The sequence below is a fragment of the Rhinolophus sinicus genome, linkage group LG02, assembly GCF_036562045.2.
Source record: "Rhinolophus sinicus isolate RSC01 linkage group LG02, ASM3656204v1, whole genome shotgun sequence".
Lineage (NCBI taxonomy): Eukaryota > Metazoa > Chordata > Mammalia > Chiroptera > Rhinolophidae > Rhinolophus > Rhinolophus sinicus.
Genome location: NC_133752.1, coordinates 193,238,542 through 193,258,290, shown reverse-complemented (window position 1 = coordinate 193,258,290; position 19,749 = coordinate 193,238,542). Strand labels below are relative to the sequence as shown.

General features: G+C 40.6%; 1 protein-coding gene across 2 annotated transcripts in view; it reads right to left on the bottom strand.

Annotated features, from left to right (window-relative positions):
- The window catches only part of GRAP2 (GRB2 related adaptor protein 2), a 65,841-nt gene extending 46,626 nt beyond the window's left edge, over positions 1 to 19,215 (bottom strand). Inside the window, exon 1 of one of the 2 annotated variants that reach the window (XM_074326427.1) lies at positions 18,917 to 19,215. The gene's annotated coding sequence lies outside the window, so the exon portion shown is untranslated. The remainder of the gene's footprint in view (positions 1 to 18,916) is intronic. The other variant, XM_074326428.1, reaches the window with a different exon arrangement.
- Between the last annotated feature and the right edge of the window lie 534 nt (positions 19,216 to 19,749).

The window sequence follows — 19,749 nt, the reverse complement described above, 5'->3', positions numbered from 1 at the left end:
GGAGCCCAGGCTTCTTGATCTGCTCGCTACAGGCCTGGACCCACCTGACCTGGGCAGCTTTGCGTCTCTGCGTCCTTGCTAGATCCTGGGCCCCAGTCACACCCGCACCAGACAGAGCTGAATTCTTCCTCCCTCTCCCTCAGGGTTATCCTGGCACTTTCTCACTTGAAGTAGGGATCTAATGTAAGACTTTAATGGTTTGTTTATTTCTGTGTCTTCCCTCCCAAACTGTGAGCTCCTCCAAGTACGGATTTGTAATCTGAAGGCTAGCACCGAGCCTGGCACAGAGTAGGCCCTTAATAAATACTTGATGAATGAATGAATGACCTATGGGCTTTTCTGGTTTGGCTTGGGCTGAATGACGCATTTGAGAATTAGGTGACTATGGCAACATAACAGAGTAAAACCAACCAACCAGTATGGTAAAGAACTTAACTTTGCAATTATGAACAATGGATTTTAAACATTTGAGCTCATGGACCACAGATAATAAGGAATTTCAAAACCAAAATTTCCTAGACAATGTTTCTGCATGTACTAAATCTGTAGATGGTTGAGAAGTTCAAACAAATGATTAAAGCATGTAAAACAGAATGATTAAGTAATCTGGATCATTTACTGCAGAAAAGAAACTTGAAGAGACTTAATAATGGTTTTTAGTGAAATACTGTACTCTAAGGATGGCTAAACATCCTCCTCTAACCCGTCCACGAAAGAAGAAATGAGATTAAAGTGCTACAAAGATTAAAGTTCAAAACAAAAAAAGAACTCAGTGGGATACATGAGCCTATTTCAAGTTATTACGACAAAAAAACTCATGTGTCGAGGGCTTACTCTGAACCATGCATTGTTCTAAATGCTTTACCATTCATTTCACTGAATCATCACAACAAACCCACGTGGGTTAGTTCTAGTTATATTATTCCCATTTTACAAGTGAGGAAATGGAGGCACAGGGTGGTTAAGTAACTTGCCTGGGTTGCACAGCTGGAAAATGGTAGAGCTGGCATTGCAGCCTGGGCAGTCTGGCTCTTGAGCCTTTGCTCTTACTCTGCTTACTGCCTTACTAGAGGCTGAAAGAGATGCCAGACCATCTGAGGATGGAGGCCTAAAGCTAAGCTCGTGCAAGCTCAAAAAGTTCATGTGACTAGTTTAACTTTAAACAAGAAAAATCCTTGAAAACATTAAATGTCCTCCAATGCCAGGGCAACTAACTGTCTTCTGGGCATTACTACACCAATGTGCGTGCGTGTGTGTGTGTGTGTGTGTGTGTGTGTGTGTGGAGAGAAGTTAGAGTACCCATTTTTCTTTATTCTGGTGAGTTGGCCTACCAGCTCTTGCCTTTCTAATGAGACAGTATGTTGTTTTGTTTTGTTTTTGGCAGTCAGCATACATGGTTTAAGCATCCACATGGGTGCTATGTATTTATAAGACCTGACATAAATCGAGTAAAATTTAGATGTTGTGATGTTACCTTCAGAGTGATGGAATTTACTCTGGGGGCCGAGAAGCCAGCATCTTCTGCCCTGCTATCTTTTCTAAGGCGACCTTGTTTAGCTGCCTCGGGGACATAAGTAGTGGGGCCACTGCCAGCACAGAACAGAGGCAGCTTGCTCAGCAACTCCAATGCCTGTGCAAAAGCAAGTCCATGCTCATCTGATCCCTGGAGCAGAGCGTGATCAAGCACCGAGCTGCACCCGGGCTGCACTACAGGAGGCCGGGAGGCTGGCAAAGGAGAACCAGGGTGGCCCAGCAGGAGCCCTGTGAAAAGGCTGTGAATGAGTCACTAGACTTTTCAGGTTGACTGAGATGACTTCTGTTGATTTTCTTCGAATTTAGATGTGTTATCAGTGTTCACACATTGGGCATGACGGGAAGAAGATGAGTGAACATTTTCTTGATAGTGCCTGGCCTTCGGCAGGGCTGCGATAAGATGTGGGGTAAGATGTGACTCGGCAAGAATGTGCTGGTCAGCGTGTGTCCCAATGTGTGTTTGGGGCCTCACAGGGGCGCATATCTCAGTGTCCTGAGCTGGGAGGAAACCCAGGGAGACAGGTGAAAGTGTTTTCTGACATTATACCTAAATTGGCCTGGATTGATATTTCTATTTTCTGGCAATAGGAGGCACTGCTAATTTGTCACACTTTGAGTTCATGGTCTTGGAAAAGCACCTGCTTTCTAACCTCGGGTCCCCCACAGTAACCAGATAAATTGTTAGTGCCGTGGTTAAGTGTTTGGATTCTAGAAGCTCCCTTAACCTTTCTGGCCTTAGTTTCCCTCACCTTTAAAATGAATACAACAATGGAATCTACCCCCTTGGGTAGGGTTAAAGCGATTAATACATGTCAAGTGCCTAGAGAAGCTCCTGGTCTATAGTTAGCATTAATTTGCATTTATATTAATGCACACATTTTTGTTTATATAACTTCATATTTGGCAGAGGACTGACTCCACTGCTTGCAGAAAATAGGTGTTTGGTAAATATTTGTTAAGTGCTGAAGGAACTACAAGATGGATTTAGTGGAATATATATATATGGAAACCTATTCTGATTGCTCAGTAACCTGACTGGCAAAACCGGATGACAGATTTAATCTCCTATAGAGAAATATTTCCAAGTGGAGTGTTCTGCAATCAAATATCTCTGTAGAAAAGAGGGAAACAGATGCCGGTTTTGCATGATGGTCACAAAGAAAACCGTATGAAGAACTGAGCTGAGGAATATCACACTTTGATTTAGGTCCATGACTCTAAATCAAATAAACAGAAGTATCTAATATAATCAAAAACTTTAAAACTACAAAATATATGTTAATTTTGAGTCTACAAAAATAAATACGAAAAGCAGGAGTCAAATCTCTGACCTGTATTTACCTTCCATTGATCATCTAATAATTACAGCTTTGACTTGAAATGAATCATTTAATTCAAAAAACAGAAAGAAATTGAATGGTGTAATGTTTTTAGGAGCTGCTACAGCATGACAAGAGTATCTTAATATCAGGTTGACTCATATGAAATTGCTATTTTGTTTGGTACAAAACTGTCAGACATTGTCAATTTCATATGATTCCAGCTGATATATTTAAGCTGATTGATTCTAAATTAATACACTTATATTACCTCACCTTTTATTGCCTTTTAACTATGACTATAAAATGAAATTAACCAGTTTTGTTTGTCTTAGTCTCTTTTGCCTCAAAGAGTTTGTACACAGTAGGTGCTAAACAAATGCTTTCTCAATTGAGTAGTGTTTTCTGTTACCATCTCTCAAAAATTAGGACTACATTTTGCTACACTACCTAAAGCTGGGACTGCCCTTAAAATATAATTAACAAAGTGTTAGCATTGTTTCATGTGTCATGATTTAGATAAATCCTTTCTGTCCCTTGTTTGGGCAGCACTGGGAAGCTAATTAATACATTATTAACATATAGTAGAGTCAATATGGCTGCTTGTGCACACAGCCATGACAAGAATAAATTCAGGTCAGAAATATGTTTGCAATTAAGGAAAGATGTTATTATAATAATGGGAAATTATTGTTTATGTGACTCACCTCTGCGCATTGAAACACATTATAGACTTACAAGTGAGGTGAAGGACAGAATCAGGCTGCCTTCTCCCGAAGGTTCCAATCATTTAAAGCCTGACTGGGGACATCCAGAGTGCCTTAGAATGAAATGGAAATATCAACCTTTGGGATCCCAGGAATGAGGAGCTTCATTATTATTCATATAATAATGGTTTCATAATAGTTGGGATTGGTCCCAAATTTAGCTACATACAGAAACAACTGAGCAGGCAGCATGAAATGGTTTTCAGTTCAGAAATAAAGAGCTCCTCCCCATGGTGGAAGAGATGGGGAATGTTCAAAGAGTGTGAATTACCCACGAGTTAGTGCCCCTCCATGGGCCTCAGTTTTCCCATGTTTGTTAACTACCGCCTAGAGAATATTCATTTTCTCTAGCATCTGTTGTTACACGGACAAATGGGATTATGTGTTAAAATGTGATGCATTTCTTGGGGTGGGGGTGGTGGTGGTGGAGAAGCTTGAGCTCTAAAATGTATTATTTTGGTTTTGGTTGACCCAGAGCTATGACAGCAGCCACATCGTATAAGCAGAGTTCTGAGAAAACAGTTGCTTTCATTTTTCAAACAGAAGAACCTCAACCCTCTCTGTGCTTGGATCCTTATCCAAATCAAATGTATGAGCAAGAGACGGCTCACGAAATCATTAATTGTAACTTCTCCTACAACGCCATAGCTTTATCTTAGAGATTTTTTCTTTTTCTTTTCATAGCATGCAGCACGCTAATTCTGCTCGATTTGTGCTGTCTAATGAGATCCCAGCCCAAGGTGATGGGCTCCTACAATAATGTCTTCATGCTAATTGCATTTTAGAATGGTTAGGGCAAGAATAGTTCCAAACATACTTGAGGTAATAACTAGTCCTATATCCAGAAGGTCAACAGTTCAATCAAAGAGAGAAAAGAAATTAGCATATCTTAAGAAAGTTCAAGTGGTTTTGCACAAGGGCTCTCATTTAAGTCTATAAGAACACTTAAAACACGGATAGAGCTAGGTAATTCTATATTTCCCTTTTTAACTCACTGAAAGCCCCTGATTTCAGGGCGTAATGTCTGAGAACAAGAAGCATCTGGCAGGGGAAGGGGAGAAAGTGTGTTGTTAGGGAAGTTGGCTGGAGTTTGAGGTGAGGGGTCTGGGCCAGGATTTCAGGCATACAGTTTGAGAGAGGGGGCCCTGGGCTGCTGTTGAAAGAACAGAGGTGACGTGATGCTGGAGTCTGGCATTGGATGAGGGCTCTGGGCCAATCTTCTGTTATAGGTAGCAACACAGTTTTAATCCACAGCAACAATAAAACCCTCAAATAACTGTGTATCAAATCGCTATCAACAAAATTACAATCTGCTCTCATCAATGCAGTTTCCGTAACAGTGTCTGATTTTCCCCCAATTTCCCATTTTTCTAGGATTTCTGATAAATGCGAAGGAGTAGCAATTGGAGACCATACCCATTGCTTTCTCTTTTAAATGACTGAAGTTATCTTTTGTTTAGAAGGGGACGGTATTTTAATTTATTTTAAAAATATTTATCGAGCACTTATTATATACTTGGCGATAGTTATATGGCTCATTAGTTCAGAGATGATTCCTAAAAAAATACTTTCCGCTCTGCCAAAGATAAAGTATTAAAATAATAAAACAGCTCAAGGATTCTTTTTTTTTTTTATAAAAATGTGCTAAAAGGTGGTACTTTGCATCCTCCAAGAGCCCCACACCCTGCACAAGGTGTTCCTTTTAATAAAGATGCAGTGTAACTTGGCAAGGTGTGAAACACAGTCTAAGAACTAACAATTCCAAGGGGTGCCATATTCAGCAGATAAAATACAACTAAGTTAGGATGCAAAGAATGACTTTTGTAATTTAAACCACAGGGAAACTTACAGGCTGAAAATCAAGTCACCGTGAAAGTTACTCAACTCAGTGACTTTTCAATAGGATGGGGTCTTTTATGTTCATTTAAAAATACAAAGCATTTAAATGCACAGAAAAGTCCAGAGAAGAAGAAACAGAAACCTCTACGTACCCACAGGGTTTTTATGAGTCTATTTAATAGACCCTGTTCCATTTCAGGCAGGTCCAAAAGTTGCTCACCCAAGGACATTTCCATATCGGAGACCAGCCTCTGGGAACAAAACCTTTTTGTAGGGCATTTTGGGTCCCTGGAGTTCTCGCCTTTATCCTCTACTTTGAGCTGTTACTTGTGGAAGGAGGGGAGGGCCTGGCAGATGCCCTTTAGCAGGTCACAGTCAATTCAGGGAGATCAATACCGGCATGAATAATTCTACCAGAAGGCCCACAGGAGTGCTGGGGAGAAAGAGATTCATTCTGTCTGGGGAAGAGCTGGGGAGAGGGGGTCAGTTTGGGGCTAGCCCTTGAAGGTTGGTGGGGATTTTGGAAGGTGACTCTGTGGGGGATAGAGGAACTCAAGCAAGAGAGAAGGCTGTGCTCCAGGCTGGTGCGCAGACACGGTCCTTGAACTGAGCGTATGTGCTCCATGAAATGGGCGTGCTTTGGCTGTAAGAAATATCAAAGGCCTCTAGCTTATCCAGGGAAGGGTCAACACCCCCAATTCTCCAATTTTCGCTTTCAACTGTGCTACCGAGGCTTACTGAATTTTTATGTATCACCCAGATGTGTTCTAATGCCTAAAATCATATAATACAGTAATAATTTACCTTTGGAGAGCATGTTACACTTTACAAATGGCTGTTTTATACACATTATTACGTTTGATCCATACAATCGCCCTGTGAAACCACAGGCCCATCTCCACAAGCTACTTCGAGAGTAACTGCTAGTTACAGAAATGACTAGCTATAGAAATCAGTAAAATTTCTTCCAGCAGCTTCGTTGCGTTAGAAGTGCTCGCCGGAATCAAGTGAGCAATTCAGGAGAAATGAAAGGAGGGGTCCCAAGATAGACTAGACACTGAGAGTCCCGGGAGCACAATGAGATTGCGTCTCTGAAGATGGACAGTGATGCAGAGGAGACAGTATGCAGCCAGCCACAGGGGACAGCGCGTGGAGGGTGGCGGCCCCCCTGCCCCTCCTCCGGGGTGGGCAGTGGTGCTGAGCACACAGCACGCCTCCAGCCAGGACCTGCTCAACCACAGGTGGGGTGGGGTGTGTACCTTGAGCAGTGCCACATGAAATACAACTCAAAAATCTAAAATGGTGGCTTGTAGACCATGGGTATAGAATAAAAGGAATATTGTTTATGACATCGAGGAGTGGAAGAGAGGTTCCAGACTGAGGAAGGGGAGGCAGGCTCACGTCATTTTGCACATCTGTGTTTTCTCTCATTCCCCAACATTCCCGTCTTGGATAAGCTGTTCTCAACACACGTACTGAAGTGGTGCACTTTTGCAACTACTTTATAGAAGCTAAAACAACTGGCACACCATGAGGGTTGTAATCTAGTCGGAATAAATCTCACTGACGTTGGGTGCATCAACATATCCATTTAGCCTGCTGCAAATCAGTTTACTTTTCTACTTAGAGACATGACCTGAAATGGAATTAATCCAGATGCAGCAAAATGAGTGAATTCCGTTGAATAAATAAACCCCTTTCTGTGGAAACGAACTTGGCTTTGCAGCTCATTTGAAACAAAACCCACATGGCAGGATAATGTCTTCTCTGGAACTGAGCAAATGCATTTATCCCAGTTTTATTTACAGTAAATTCACAGCAGAGCTATTTCATATGACAGTGTACTCCACTGTCCTGAGGGCCACAGTGAAAGCATTTGCAGGACAACCAACAAGTTAGAATGGATTAGCCTAGGACGATTGCTCCAAGTAGACTCTGAACTTGACAAAGATTAACAATACCTTGGACAAAGAAGAGAGAGACTAATAAAAACCAACCAAGTTATATACGTCCTTTTATAGTTTCCCTTCGTTGCTTTCCCTGGTCAGTGTGCACTCGACGCACAGTACATATTCAATACATAGAATTTGGTGGCGACTATCATAAGCAGACAAGACGTGGAGAGGGAACAGAAAATAACAAAGGGATTAAGAGGCTGGGCAGAGACTCAGGGTGACATGCTAACGGGATTGAGATGCTTTCGCCTGGAGAAGAGAAGGCTGGGTCTGACAGTTGTGGAGGTAGTTTGTGTTATTTCCCATAACTGAATGTTAGCACACTGTGCAGGGTAGGATGAAAGAAGGCTGCCTTACGTGGCAGTAAGGGAATTGGGGTTAGGAATGCAGAAGAAGGTTTGGGGTAGATGGATTATAAGGCATCAGCACAGGTCCTTAAGAATTTTACACTTGAAGAGCAGATGACCTTTCTGAAACGATTTAGGTGCCCTGGTAGGAACATAACCCGGAGAACCTCTCAAGTTCTACTCCACCTCTTATCGCATGGCTTTTCAGCAGCGAGTGTCAGAACCCAGACTGCTTCTTGCCCTCCTATCCCCATGGCTGGAAGCACTTGACTGCTTCTTGCAAGTGAACCGTACTGCAGACTCAACACTAAGACTTTTTTTCAGTTGGGAGGGATTTAAGAAGCTCATTCTAGCTGAAAACTCGGCTAACTCTGTGCCATGTCACCCCCTGCTGCTGGCCTGGCTGTGAGGTGTGCCAATTCTAGCAAGGGGGACTCTGACTTGTTCCTAAGTCCACATCTTACTGGATTTGCTGGCATGCATTGTGCACTCCTATCCTAACACCCAAAATCCTCTCTTGTTTTCCAGGTCTAACGATTTTGAGATCAAACCTAGAATCCACTCCCGGACTGAAACTTTGCATCTCTCTAGCCCACATTTCCCTGTAGCTCATGCCCAGTCTCTGAACCCCAGCCCTGTTCCCTAAAGCTGACTGTCTCTGTGCACGGAGCACGGGTTACTATCTGTTCTTGATGTCTCCTCTCACCTGTGGCTGGATTCTCCGCTCCCTTCCCCGAAAGCCCCTCCATCATCACTCAGGCCATTGTCTGTCTGTCTGTTCTTTGCCTGGCCATCTCATGACATGCCACGTGGCTCAATTTTCCTACGGCGTTCTGTTATGCGTGGATGCCCATCTGAATCTTTCTCTCCAAACCATCTACCCCTATGACAGGGCCTCTCAACCTCGTTCCCATTGACATTTGGGGCTCACTAAGTCTTTGTTGTGGGGACCGTCCTGTGCATTGTAGGATCTTTAGCAGCATTGCTGGCCTCCACTCACCAGGTGCCAATAGTAGCCCCCCCACACACCTCAAACTGTGACAACCAAAAATGTCTCCAGGCCCTGACAAATGTCCCTGGTGTGGAGGAGGTATCAAAATAATCTCCTGCTGAGAACCCCTGCTCTGCAAGAACCCAGAAAGGCAAAAGTATTTTAAAGCCAGTTATATATACTTTGAGAAATAGCTGGATGTATATAGAATATTTAAATCTGGTAAAGTTTTAGCTAACAACTCTAAACTCTTAATAAGCACCAAATAGAATTTTGTAAGTTTTGGATTATGATACAAGGTAGATGATGGGGAAAATGCGTGAAATCCCTTCACCCTAGGTCAGCTCTTCTCAGATTTTATGGTGTGTGAGAATTACCAGGGAATCTTTTTCAAGTTCAGATTCTGATTCAGTCAGTTTGAGGCAGGGTCTGAAATCCTCATTTTTAACAGGCCCTGGTGGTGTCAATTCTACTGGTTCCCGAATTTCATGTTGAGTAGCAAGGCCCTAGATCAAAATCACCGGGGAGGGGTGGGAGTGGGGGTCTATCGTAATGATTACAAGGTCACAAGGTCGTGAGAGCAACATTAAAATTTACATTAGAATGGCAGATTAGAAAAATGTGGACATTCCCGGCACCTTTCTATAAGGAACGAAATTGCTCGGGATGTGTTTTACAATGTGACATTTCTATTAGCTTGAGATTGTAACTATTATACAAGTTACCTGTGAGTCCCCTGCTTTGGCCAGGAATACAAACCTACAAACTGCTAAGCCAGTTTGACAAGACTTGTAAAAGTTGCCAAAAGTCTGATGGATACCTAAAATTCAAGGTCTTTTGTAGTCCTTGTTTCACTAACGGAAGAAGGTGAGGAGGGGGCCGGGGGAGGGGATGGAGAAAGGAGAATCACTTTAAAAGAGGCCTTGCAATGAGACAGATATACTTTATGGTGTTTATACAAATTCAAAAAAATTGTGCATGGAAATTATACTGACATGACATGATGTTACAACCTCAAGTCAGATAACTCAGTTATAACTTTAAAACAGTTGCAAGAATGAATGTTATTTACTGTAACGTATAGTGATAAGGGTAATCAAATCTTCCGAAAGCTGCTGAGAGCTTTAAATGAAATTTTCTTCCTCTCATATATATCGCCCCTGAGTAATTTCTACTTAGAGTTTTGCAGACATCTGACTCATCATTGCGTGTACTTGGGAAGGAAATGGCCATGCATATTTGCTCCTATTTTATAGTTAGGAAGGTTGAGGTTCCCTGGTTTGTTTAAAGATGTAGATTTGTCCAAGGTTGCAGACAATTTATCGACAGGAAGGGGATAATTGAGTCCTAACCCTTTGGAGGCCTCTTCTGGGGACCCAGCAGGAGACTAGCTGTGACCTCATCAGCAAATAAGTACACACCCCCTGGAATGGAGAACTAATATGCTAGCTCTGGTAGGTTGTTACCAATACGATTAAGTATGTATAAAAGGGATACATTGCTCTACATTCAAACCTCTGCGTCTAAGTACAGAATAAGGAAGATCTGGCTTAATAGTAGTGCATGGGAACACATGGGTTTTAGCTGGCCACAATTTCAATATGAGTCAGCAGTGTGACATAAATGTCAAAAAGACTTACGCGATCTTGGGCTATACTAATAGAAGTATAAGGTACATATCAAGGGAGGCAACTACTCCATTGTGTTCTGCATTTGTCAGACTACTTCTGGAGAGCGCTGTCCCACTCTGGGCACCATGATTTAGGAAGTCCCTTAAACTGAAGTCCGTCAGAGGTGAACATTTAACGGGATGAGAGTATGTAAAACCACATTATAAGAGAGTAGTTAAAAGAACCAAGGACATTTATGCTTGAAAGAAAAGACTTGGAGAGGGGCACAATCGGAAGTGAGAAAAGAGCAGTCTTGGAAAAGAGCTTGAGGCACAGTTTCCAGTGGCAGAAGTTTAATGTCTGGATCCCCAAGGAAAAAAATTCAAGCGAGCCTTCTCAACTCTGTCATTTGCAAAATAAACAGACCTTCAGTGAAGAAGACCCTGATCCGCTTATGATTTTCTTGAAATGTGCAAATTTGTGGATGCATTTGTGCCTCTGACGAGCCATCTCCCTCTGCCTGCAGGTGCATCCTCTCTGCAAAGCCCCACCTCGAGCCACTTACTCTGTTATCTCCTCATCATGAGTTTTGCACCCGCAGTAGCATTTTATTTTGTTTGTCCCAGTTTCCCTAATAGCTTGTTAGTTCCTTAGGGAAAGAGACCCTATTTTGTTTTTGTTTTTATTACCCTAAATGTTCTCAGTACATCTGGGTACAGTGAATTAGGGACAGAGCGGATGTCGGTTGACAGCAGCCAGAAGATGAATTAAAGTAACCAGACAGATAATTTTGTATAGCGTCTACATGACAAAGCATTACAGCTTGCTCTCTTGATGATAATAACACCTAATTGACCTTTCACTTTCCAAAATAACATGAGCTGACAAAGTTGGCTGTGTAGTAAATCTTACTTTTCCCTATGTTTTGCATTTTAAATTAAAAGTTATGTATCCACGCTGGACAAAAACAAAGTTTACTAAGAGCTCCATCTTCCTTGTTTTAGGTCTTGAGAATTTCTCTCCCACTAGGGGATCCTTTGACCACAATTGCTCCTTTTTTGTTTCTCTGGATATTTACAGGGTACCAAGTGTCAAGTCACAACCTCACACAGCATCTGATTTATAAAATGAATGAGCAGTCTAACAATATTGGTCTAGGAGGTAGAAAAATCAACAAAATGGGTTTAAATAAGAAAGCACCATGTTATGCATTTTATAAATGAGGCATTGCATATTTATACTGTGTCAAATATATAAAAATGCTTTGGGGGTAACAATGTACGTATCTTCTTAAGTCTCCTATGCAGCAGGTTGAAGAACAGTATCATGTCACTCAAGGACAGAGGATGCATGGGGCACACTGAGTCACCCACGAGGCTGAGAACAAGACACAGGACGCAGGAGCTAAGCTCACGCTCCATCACTCTCATCCCTGGACAGTACTACCTCCCACAGTCTAATGACCTGATAAGGTACAGAGCAAGTTAATACACTTGTCTGTAAGAAATCGGTATAACTCCATCTGCCAGCCTGCAGTTCTTTTAGAAAATTCAAAGAGCAAAAAACTGAGAAGCAGGGTCCCCAATTTCCTATCATCGGCTGATAATCACAAATAGAGATTTTCACCATCCCAGTGATTGAGGTAGCCAGACTATCCATGCTAACAGCATTGGGCTTGGATTAGTCCCAAGGCCAAGAGCGGGGTGGGGGGTGGGGAAACGTGGTTTCCTGCAATGTGTAGTCGACCCTTGGTTCTGCGGTTCCACTGCTCTGACAATTGATGTTATAAAACCCGAGTTTACTGACATATGGTGCATGAGAATCTTCTGCTTGCTTTAGCTTCCCAGAGACACTTAGAATTAAACTGGGGCTATATCATGGATTTTGTGGACTAGGCAGCATATGCTATGGACACTTTTTATAAATCTGAAACAAATGCTAACCTACAAATTTGTTCTAACCTACAAAGATTCTCCAAATATCTCCAAAATTAAAGGGCTTGGCCATATCTTTCCTGTCTCAGGGCTTCTGCATTCAGTATTACAAGCCCTCTCATGAGTCTCCAATTTCCAAGCACATTTGGGGGACATTAAAGGAAATAACTCTTAATAATGAAAAGTCAGATGGAAGGTTTGGGTCCTTCAAGAGGAATAACCTTTTTAGAAGGATAAGGTCTACCAGTCCAAAATAAGTCCATCAGTGTTATTTATTTCTATATTATACTCTGAGCTGCCCAAGAGGGATAATAAAAGATGGCGGTATGTCTGTCTGATGTAGAGTACAGAGTTCGAGCAAAATTGCTGTGAGACAGTCAGCCCTGCAGGAAAATGAAGCCACCAGCCGAATGACACACACGCAGCCCGTCAAAGCACTATTGATGTTTATAGTTTCTAACAGGCTTTGGACATTGCAAAGGAACCCATCATGAATTGGATGCCAGCTCTTATGACCTACAGGGAAGGATAGAAAGGTCTTCCCATCTATCACAGAAAAGGTCATTTCTGTTCTCAGACCCAGTAAGATTAGGTAGTTTGCCACAGAACCAAAAGGGCTTCAGAAAACATGCAGTCTAACCTCTCACTTGACCAAGGAAGAAACAGAGGCCCAGAGAGGTTACAATGTCTTGTTCAAAGTCACACAGGTAGCTTCCGGTAGAGCCAGAATCCAGATTTCCAGAAGCCCCATCAAAGGTCCCTGCATCTCCAGAATCCTGTGCCCAGACAACTGTAGCAGAAGGAGCCCTGGACTATATAACTCACCAGCCTCGGTATTAAGTCTCGGCAGATATTAGCAAAATTACCTTGAGCAAGTCTCTTAAACTCACCAGCTCTGCTTTTCCCGCTCTGCAACATGAGAGGTAAACTGTGTGGTCTGTCTACCTCAAAGATCAAATGAGATAATATGTCAAAACTCTTTTTAAGTTTTACAAGGTTCAAGGTTAAAAACAAACAAAACGGGTGGGGGGTGGGAGATGAGGGTAAGGGGGATCGAATATATGGTGATGGAAGGAGAACTGACTCTGGGTGATGAACACACAATGGGATTTATAGATGATGTAATACAGAATGGTACACCTGAAATCTATGTAATTTTACTAACAATTGTCACCCCAATAAATTTAATTTAAAACAAAACAAAACAAAACAAAACAAAACTTCAGATAAAGGAAAACTTTCCTGACTGGACGTATGGGTGGACTCCAAGGCCCACGGACCATTGGAAATTCTGTGTAAAGGAGTGTGTGGATGAGAGCTAGGCACATTCCCCCCACCCCGGGAGAGTTTCTATAGCTTTCTTCAGCTTCATAAATGTGTCTGACACTCCCCTCCACCCCCACCGCACCACTGCCATAAGAAACTATGTGCTTAATACAGAATTGTACACCTGAAATCTATGTAATTTTACTAACAATTGTCACCCCAATAAATTTAATTAAAAAAAAAAAGCAAACACGGTTGATTCTTAAATAAAAAAATTAAAGAAACTATGTGCTGTGGATGGATATCAACATATTTATGATCAACTCAAAGGGTTGATATCATGTATTGAGATACGACAATTTTCTTAGATGTAACTTATGGTTGAGATCTTCCTGCTAGCCTTAATGATTCGATAATCCATATTTTTAGAATATAAATCTATTTGGGGGAGGGGAGCAAATCTGACCTCACATTTTGCTCCATAACGTGATAAAAATCTGTGACATAAAGTGTGAATACAAATTTCAAATTACAAATCAACTAGATTTTTTTCTACTTCCCTAGTAATATTTCCTACTTATTTAAAAGGCTTTTTTTTTTTTTTTTTAAATCCTATCTAACAAGAGAATTATATACTTATTATTTACTGAGTTCCTACTGAGTTCTCAGCAGTTTGTTTCCAGTATTTTCCCATAAAGTACTAGAAAAAAGGCACAAATCATAAACCATTTGTAGGCTGCCACATTAAACCTGTGGTTCTGGAAGGCTGAGAGGTGTGGAGAAAAACAAATGAAAAAGTATTATTCATGACCAATTGACCAATTATGCTACTTTTCATTAAAACACATTAAAAAGGCAGAACCAATTTAGCAATGACTGTGTTAGAAATGCATAAAAACATTATTAATGTTGTATTTTTTTTTTCTCACTTATTTTTAGTTCTCTTCAGAAAATTACACTTGAGAGCTTTCTGTAATGGCAATTGAAGGAGCAAGTAAGACAGCACTGGGACCCTCTTGTAATGCTAATGAAGGCCAATACCCAGCTTGTGAGGCCTTTTCTGTATACAATCATGTTTCAGAAACCATGGGCTGACTTACAGAATGCCTTAAGTGTATGAGACAACCAACCAGGGAAGTTCCCATCTAATAAGACTCATCCATCGTCCCATGAAGACATCCAATGTGGCCCTCCATAAATCTGACAACGGCTATACTCTTGTGTTTTAGTGGTACAATCTTATACAGTACAGGAATGTTGAACAATGAGAGGGATTTTTCCCCTTTGACTCCATCAAAATATTATCTTGTACCCCAAGGCTCTGAGGTCTCATAACTCCCCTCTTGTATTATTCCTTTCAGTTTTTTCCTTCCTATTTCTTCATAGTTCTACATTTTTCAGTTCCTAGTATTATCTTCAATGTTTCAAGTTTCTTACACAGAGCCTTAAGCTATAGAAATGCAATAAGTATACTCATCTATGCTTAACAGAGTGCTATTATTCAGATGAACAAAACCCAAAACACATTTTGGTAGCAACATTCCCAGATTTTCAATAACTTAAAATAATTTAAAACCTAGGAGGTGGTGGTGGGAGGGTCTTGTTGCTAATTTCCATGTCCTTGTGTCACTTCTCATTACATGCGCTCTCTTCAGAGAGAAGACTCTGGAATCAGACGCCGTGCTTCAAATCCAGGCTCTATCACGTACTAATTAAATGACTGTGCAAGTTACTTAGCCTCTCTGTGCCTCAGTTTCCTCACTTGGGAAAGAAGGATAATATTAGCACTTACTTCACTGTGCTATTATGAGAAGCAAATGAGTTAATACCTGCAAAGCGTCAGCCCAGTGCTTCGCAGGTAAACAGATGCTGTTTTAGGAATGTTACATGTATCAATTATTTAATCTTCAAAACAATATGATGAGATAGGTGCCATTATTACCCTCATTTTATAGGTTAAGAAACTAAGGAACAGAAAGACTAAGTAACTTGTTCCAGTCGGCCCAGTTTGTAACTGGAGGCTCAGCCTCAAACCTAGAATGTCTGGATCCACAGCAATCACTCCGGAAATGTTACTTATTATTATTATGGTTGTTAGTATTATTACCTGAACTTATATACTCAATAAATATCTGCTGTTGCTGCTGCTACATTTGTATGTCCAATCCTTCTTCAAAGTGTGCTAAAATGTATATGACCCCCAACGGTATAGTTGATTTAGGCAAGGATTTTCCCCTAAAGCCACTGGTGAAGTTGGTTGGGAAATAGGCTATTACCACAGTGCCAAAGTGTCACTCGCTCAGATTACTTGCTAATTGCAAAGGAGAGAAAAGTACCTTTACAAAGGAGAGACCCCTGGAGTGAGATCTCTGCTTTGAGCCATGATCAAAGTAAGCATCACAGAGGAACAACCTGGCATTCGTGCCTCCTGATGGGATGCAATATGGAGCACCTTGTAAAAAATGCTCAGTCGAAAGTGAATCAATGCTTTGCTTCGAACTTGGAGTTTACAGAAAACACAGGGGGTAAGGGAACAAATTAAATAACACCATCAAGCATCAACAAATCCAGAATGTGGAACATTCTACAAGATAACTAGCCTAACGCTTAAAAAGAATCCAAAGTAGAAGAAAAACACGTAAAACCCAAATGCAAAAAATGTGCTTTCCTTTTTAAAAATTGGATCCATTTTTAAGTTACGGAAGACATGTGGGGGACAAATGGCAAAAGTTAGATATGGCCTAGATATTTGATGATATTAAGGAATTGCTGTTCGTCTTCTTAGGTAATGATGGTATTGTGATTACTTAGGAGAACGTCCTTCTTAGACGTGTACTGAATTGTTTCGGAGTGAAGTGTCATTTTGTCTGTAACGTACAAGTAGTTCAGAAAGAAATACATATAGATGGCACAGATATAGCAAAATGTTTGCCATTGTTGAATCTAGGTGGTAAGTATAGAGGTTCTCAATGTACTAATAGTTCAACTTTACTTTTGAACATTTTCTTTACTCTCTTCATAAGATCTATGCTTACATATTCTTTGGAGAACATGTAAGACTTTTGTTTTCATGTACCTAGTAATAGGTGTTTTTTTTAATGCTTTAAAATGTTTACCTCTGAATGCATATTTAAAAAAACTGTTTTTTTAAAAATTATTTACTGACTTCCTATTGGCTAAAATGTATTAAAGACTAGTATTAACGTTGTTGATGAGAACGCAATGCCTAACACAGGGCCCAACTTATAGTAAATGCTCAATAAATGTTTGTAAATGTTTATTTATGTACTATGCTTTTCTGAAAATCGTAAAGTGACAAAAAAGAAAAAGAAAAAGGAAAGAGAGAGACATGAGGCTATGTTGTTTCTTTACGGATCAAGATATGCTGGGCAAATACTTGTGATCGACAAAATGGGGGCCAATTGACTCTATCCTTTGATTCAAATAACAGGTCGCGAAGATTCTTGACCAACTTTTGAGTTTGTTTTATGAGGGCACGAAAATGGAGAATCTGTCCCTAGGACTACCAGCAGCTACTGTTACTTGTTTAAGAAATCCTGATGGAATCACACTTAATGACACATTTTTGAACAAATGTAGACTTTTCTTGATCCAGGAAAAGAGGTTAGTTCTGCTCAAGTCTAGGGATAAACCCTACAAGTCACCAATACCATTGGGTCTTATTCTCTGAGACTCAAAAAATATGTGGGAACTAGGGTCATTTTTAGCTCTTCCAGAAGGCAATGGTTTTAAAAGAGAGGGCTTCAGGCAGTGAGATACACTGTATATAAGAGGTGGGAAGAAAACTATCAAAACTCAAAGAAATAATTAATAATGATATCATTTTGCATTTTCATGAATGCCTTGTCCTAAGGCACTTCATATCTGTGTCAATCATTTATTCTTACAATATCCCTATAAGGTAAATGTAGAACAACTGACATTTTTTTTAAAAAGGGGGATTTTCATCAGGGCCTTAGACGTGGAAGCTATTCAAAAGGATATTATATTAGCAATAGAGATATTTCTTCATATTGAACAAATCGATCACCTCCTTCCCATCTGCTTTAGTAAAGTCATTAAAAAAAATCTATTACACTTTAGGAGAATAAGATTACAGTTTACTACATGGGAGACACCCCAAGTTCAATCTAAAAAGGTAATTTTATTCAATGATATGGGGCCATCTCTCTTTGCAACAAAACCAAAAAAGTTCTCGAAAAAGAGTACAAATAAGAATTTTTAAAATTTGTAACTTAAATGCATTTAGATGATCCTCTATTTACACAGCATTCTTTATTTAGTAATGGAGCCTTTTGTAAAGAGAATCACTTTAGAATTATTTTACAAATGCGAAGTTTTATAAACAATTACGGGGTTGTTAAAGCAAAATATACTTATACTAAATGTTCCTTCTAAAACCAAATATGAGAAGGAAAAAAAAGGGGCGGGGGACCCACTAAAGAACTAGACAGTCATGCAGTTGTATAGAACAAGAGTCTCCAACCTGAGGTTTTCCATTCTCACATGACATAACATGAGCACATACAATCTTTTCCAGTGGGTTTTTGGATCCTAACATTTTTCCTCCTCTCAATTTATCTGGGGATGTATATTTTCAGTAATGTGCAAATTACGTTGCATATACTTTATTGACAGGGCCTAGTTCCGGGTATGTAAATGTGATACTTTAAAGTTAGTAAAATCCTGGGTGTGTGTATTCAGACCTCATGTTTAGGAACAAGTGGGGCACAAAGCATAAAGGAGTTATCTTAAGACTCCACGCCGTTAACTTGAATAAAGAGACAATACCCTCTTGAAATCTATCTTAACGTGATTTTCTTTTTTGTAAAGGAACCCAAACTGGCATTCTTTGTAAGGGCAACATAAACACTCACAGAAGTAGAAATGAAAGCAATGAGAGAAATCCTGACCTGAGTACTAGCGTTCATTCATGGCTGCTCAGCCCTTCACCCTCCCCCTTCCCATCCCAGCTTGGATTAAATGCTGACTATGGTCAAGTGGAATTTCACCTCTGTAATCCCAGAGTCTAAAGTCTCTCCCTGAGAAGGCTCAGAAGCCAGTTAGTAGAGTTTTTTTTGTGTGTGTGTGTGTGTGTATAATGGGCTGGGTAAGGTACAAGTCTTAGTTCATTTGCTAGAAGTCAAATCCTACCACCACAAACATTGCTATCGCAAAAGTTTTAGGTACCTCAGCTGATGAACCAAAATATTAAGAACAATATTTGGAGAGCCCATGGGATTCATTCTAATTACACTTGACTCATAGAGAGCATCCTGCAAATTATAAAACTGATCTCTAGAGTATGTGGACCGATGTTGCATGATGACGTACCTTTTAGAAGAGATGAGGTTGAATCTGTATCTTGGCTTTGACACTAACTTACTAGAATCCTCTCTTGCAAGAAGGAAGATGAATTCACATCCAATTTACTGCATTTCAGAGTACGGGTCCACCTTGTGCTGCCGTCCAGGTACCGCACTAACAGGACAGACATGCTCACAGCTCCATTACTGCCGCCTCCTCCCGACCTCGTACGCCCTCCTCCAAACGGCCCCCAGTCGGCCCTGCCGTCTGTAGGCAAACCGCACAGGAACTAGCAGATATGAGGCTTCAGAGTGTTGGGCGTGAGCCTTAGATTATGTGGTTTTGTTTTCTTGCTGCCAGAGTTAAACTAAAATGCAGAAGGTTCCATGAAACACTTTTGCTTCTTTGTGCTTGGTTTCAGTTTTAACAATTTCCTCCGTGAACGATTATGTTCACATAAGAAAATTTCTCATCCTAGAGATGGTCCATTGGCAAGCTGCTGCTGGCCTGAAGGAAAACTCTCATTTTCTCTTAGTATAGCCGTGCATTCAGAGAAGCAGTAGGAATTCTTAGGGGAACTTATTTAATACCACCTTAGATCGCTCACAATATTAAAATCCCAGAGAAAATGCTTCCTTAGTGCACTCAACCTACAGTACTACTCTTAGCCCATAAAATCACCCTTAAAACAAACAAGCAAAAGGCTCTGAGCCAGGATGTGTTCTAATCCCAGTTTTATCACCGTCAGACATGAACTGGGGCTGGTTGCTTCAATTTCTGAGATTCATTTTCTCTTGAGTTGGTTGGACGAAAGGATGTCTGGGATTTTAAGGTTTTTCACTGACCTAAAGTTTCTGTTC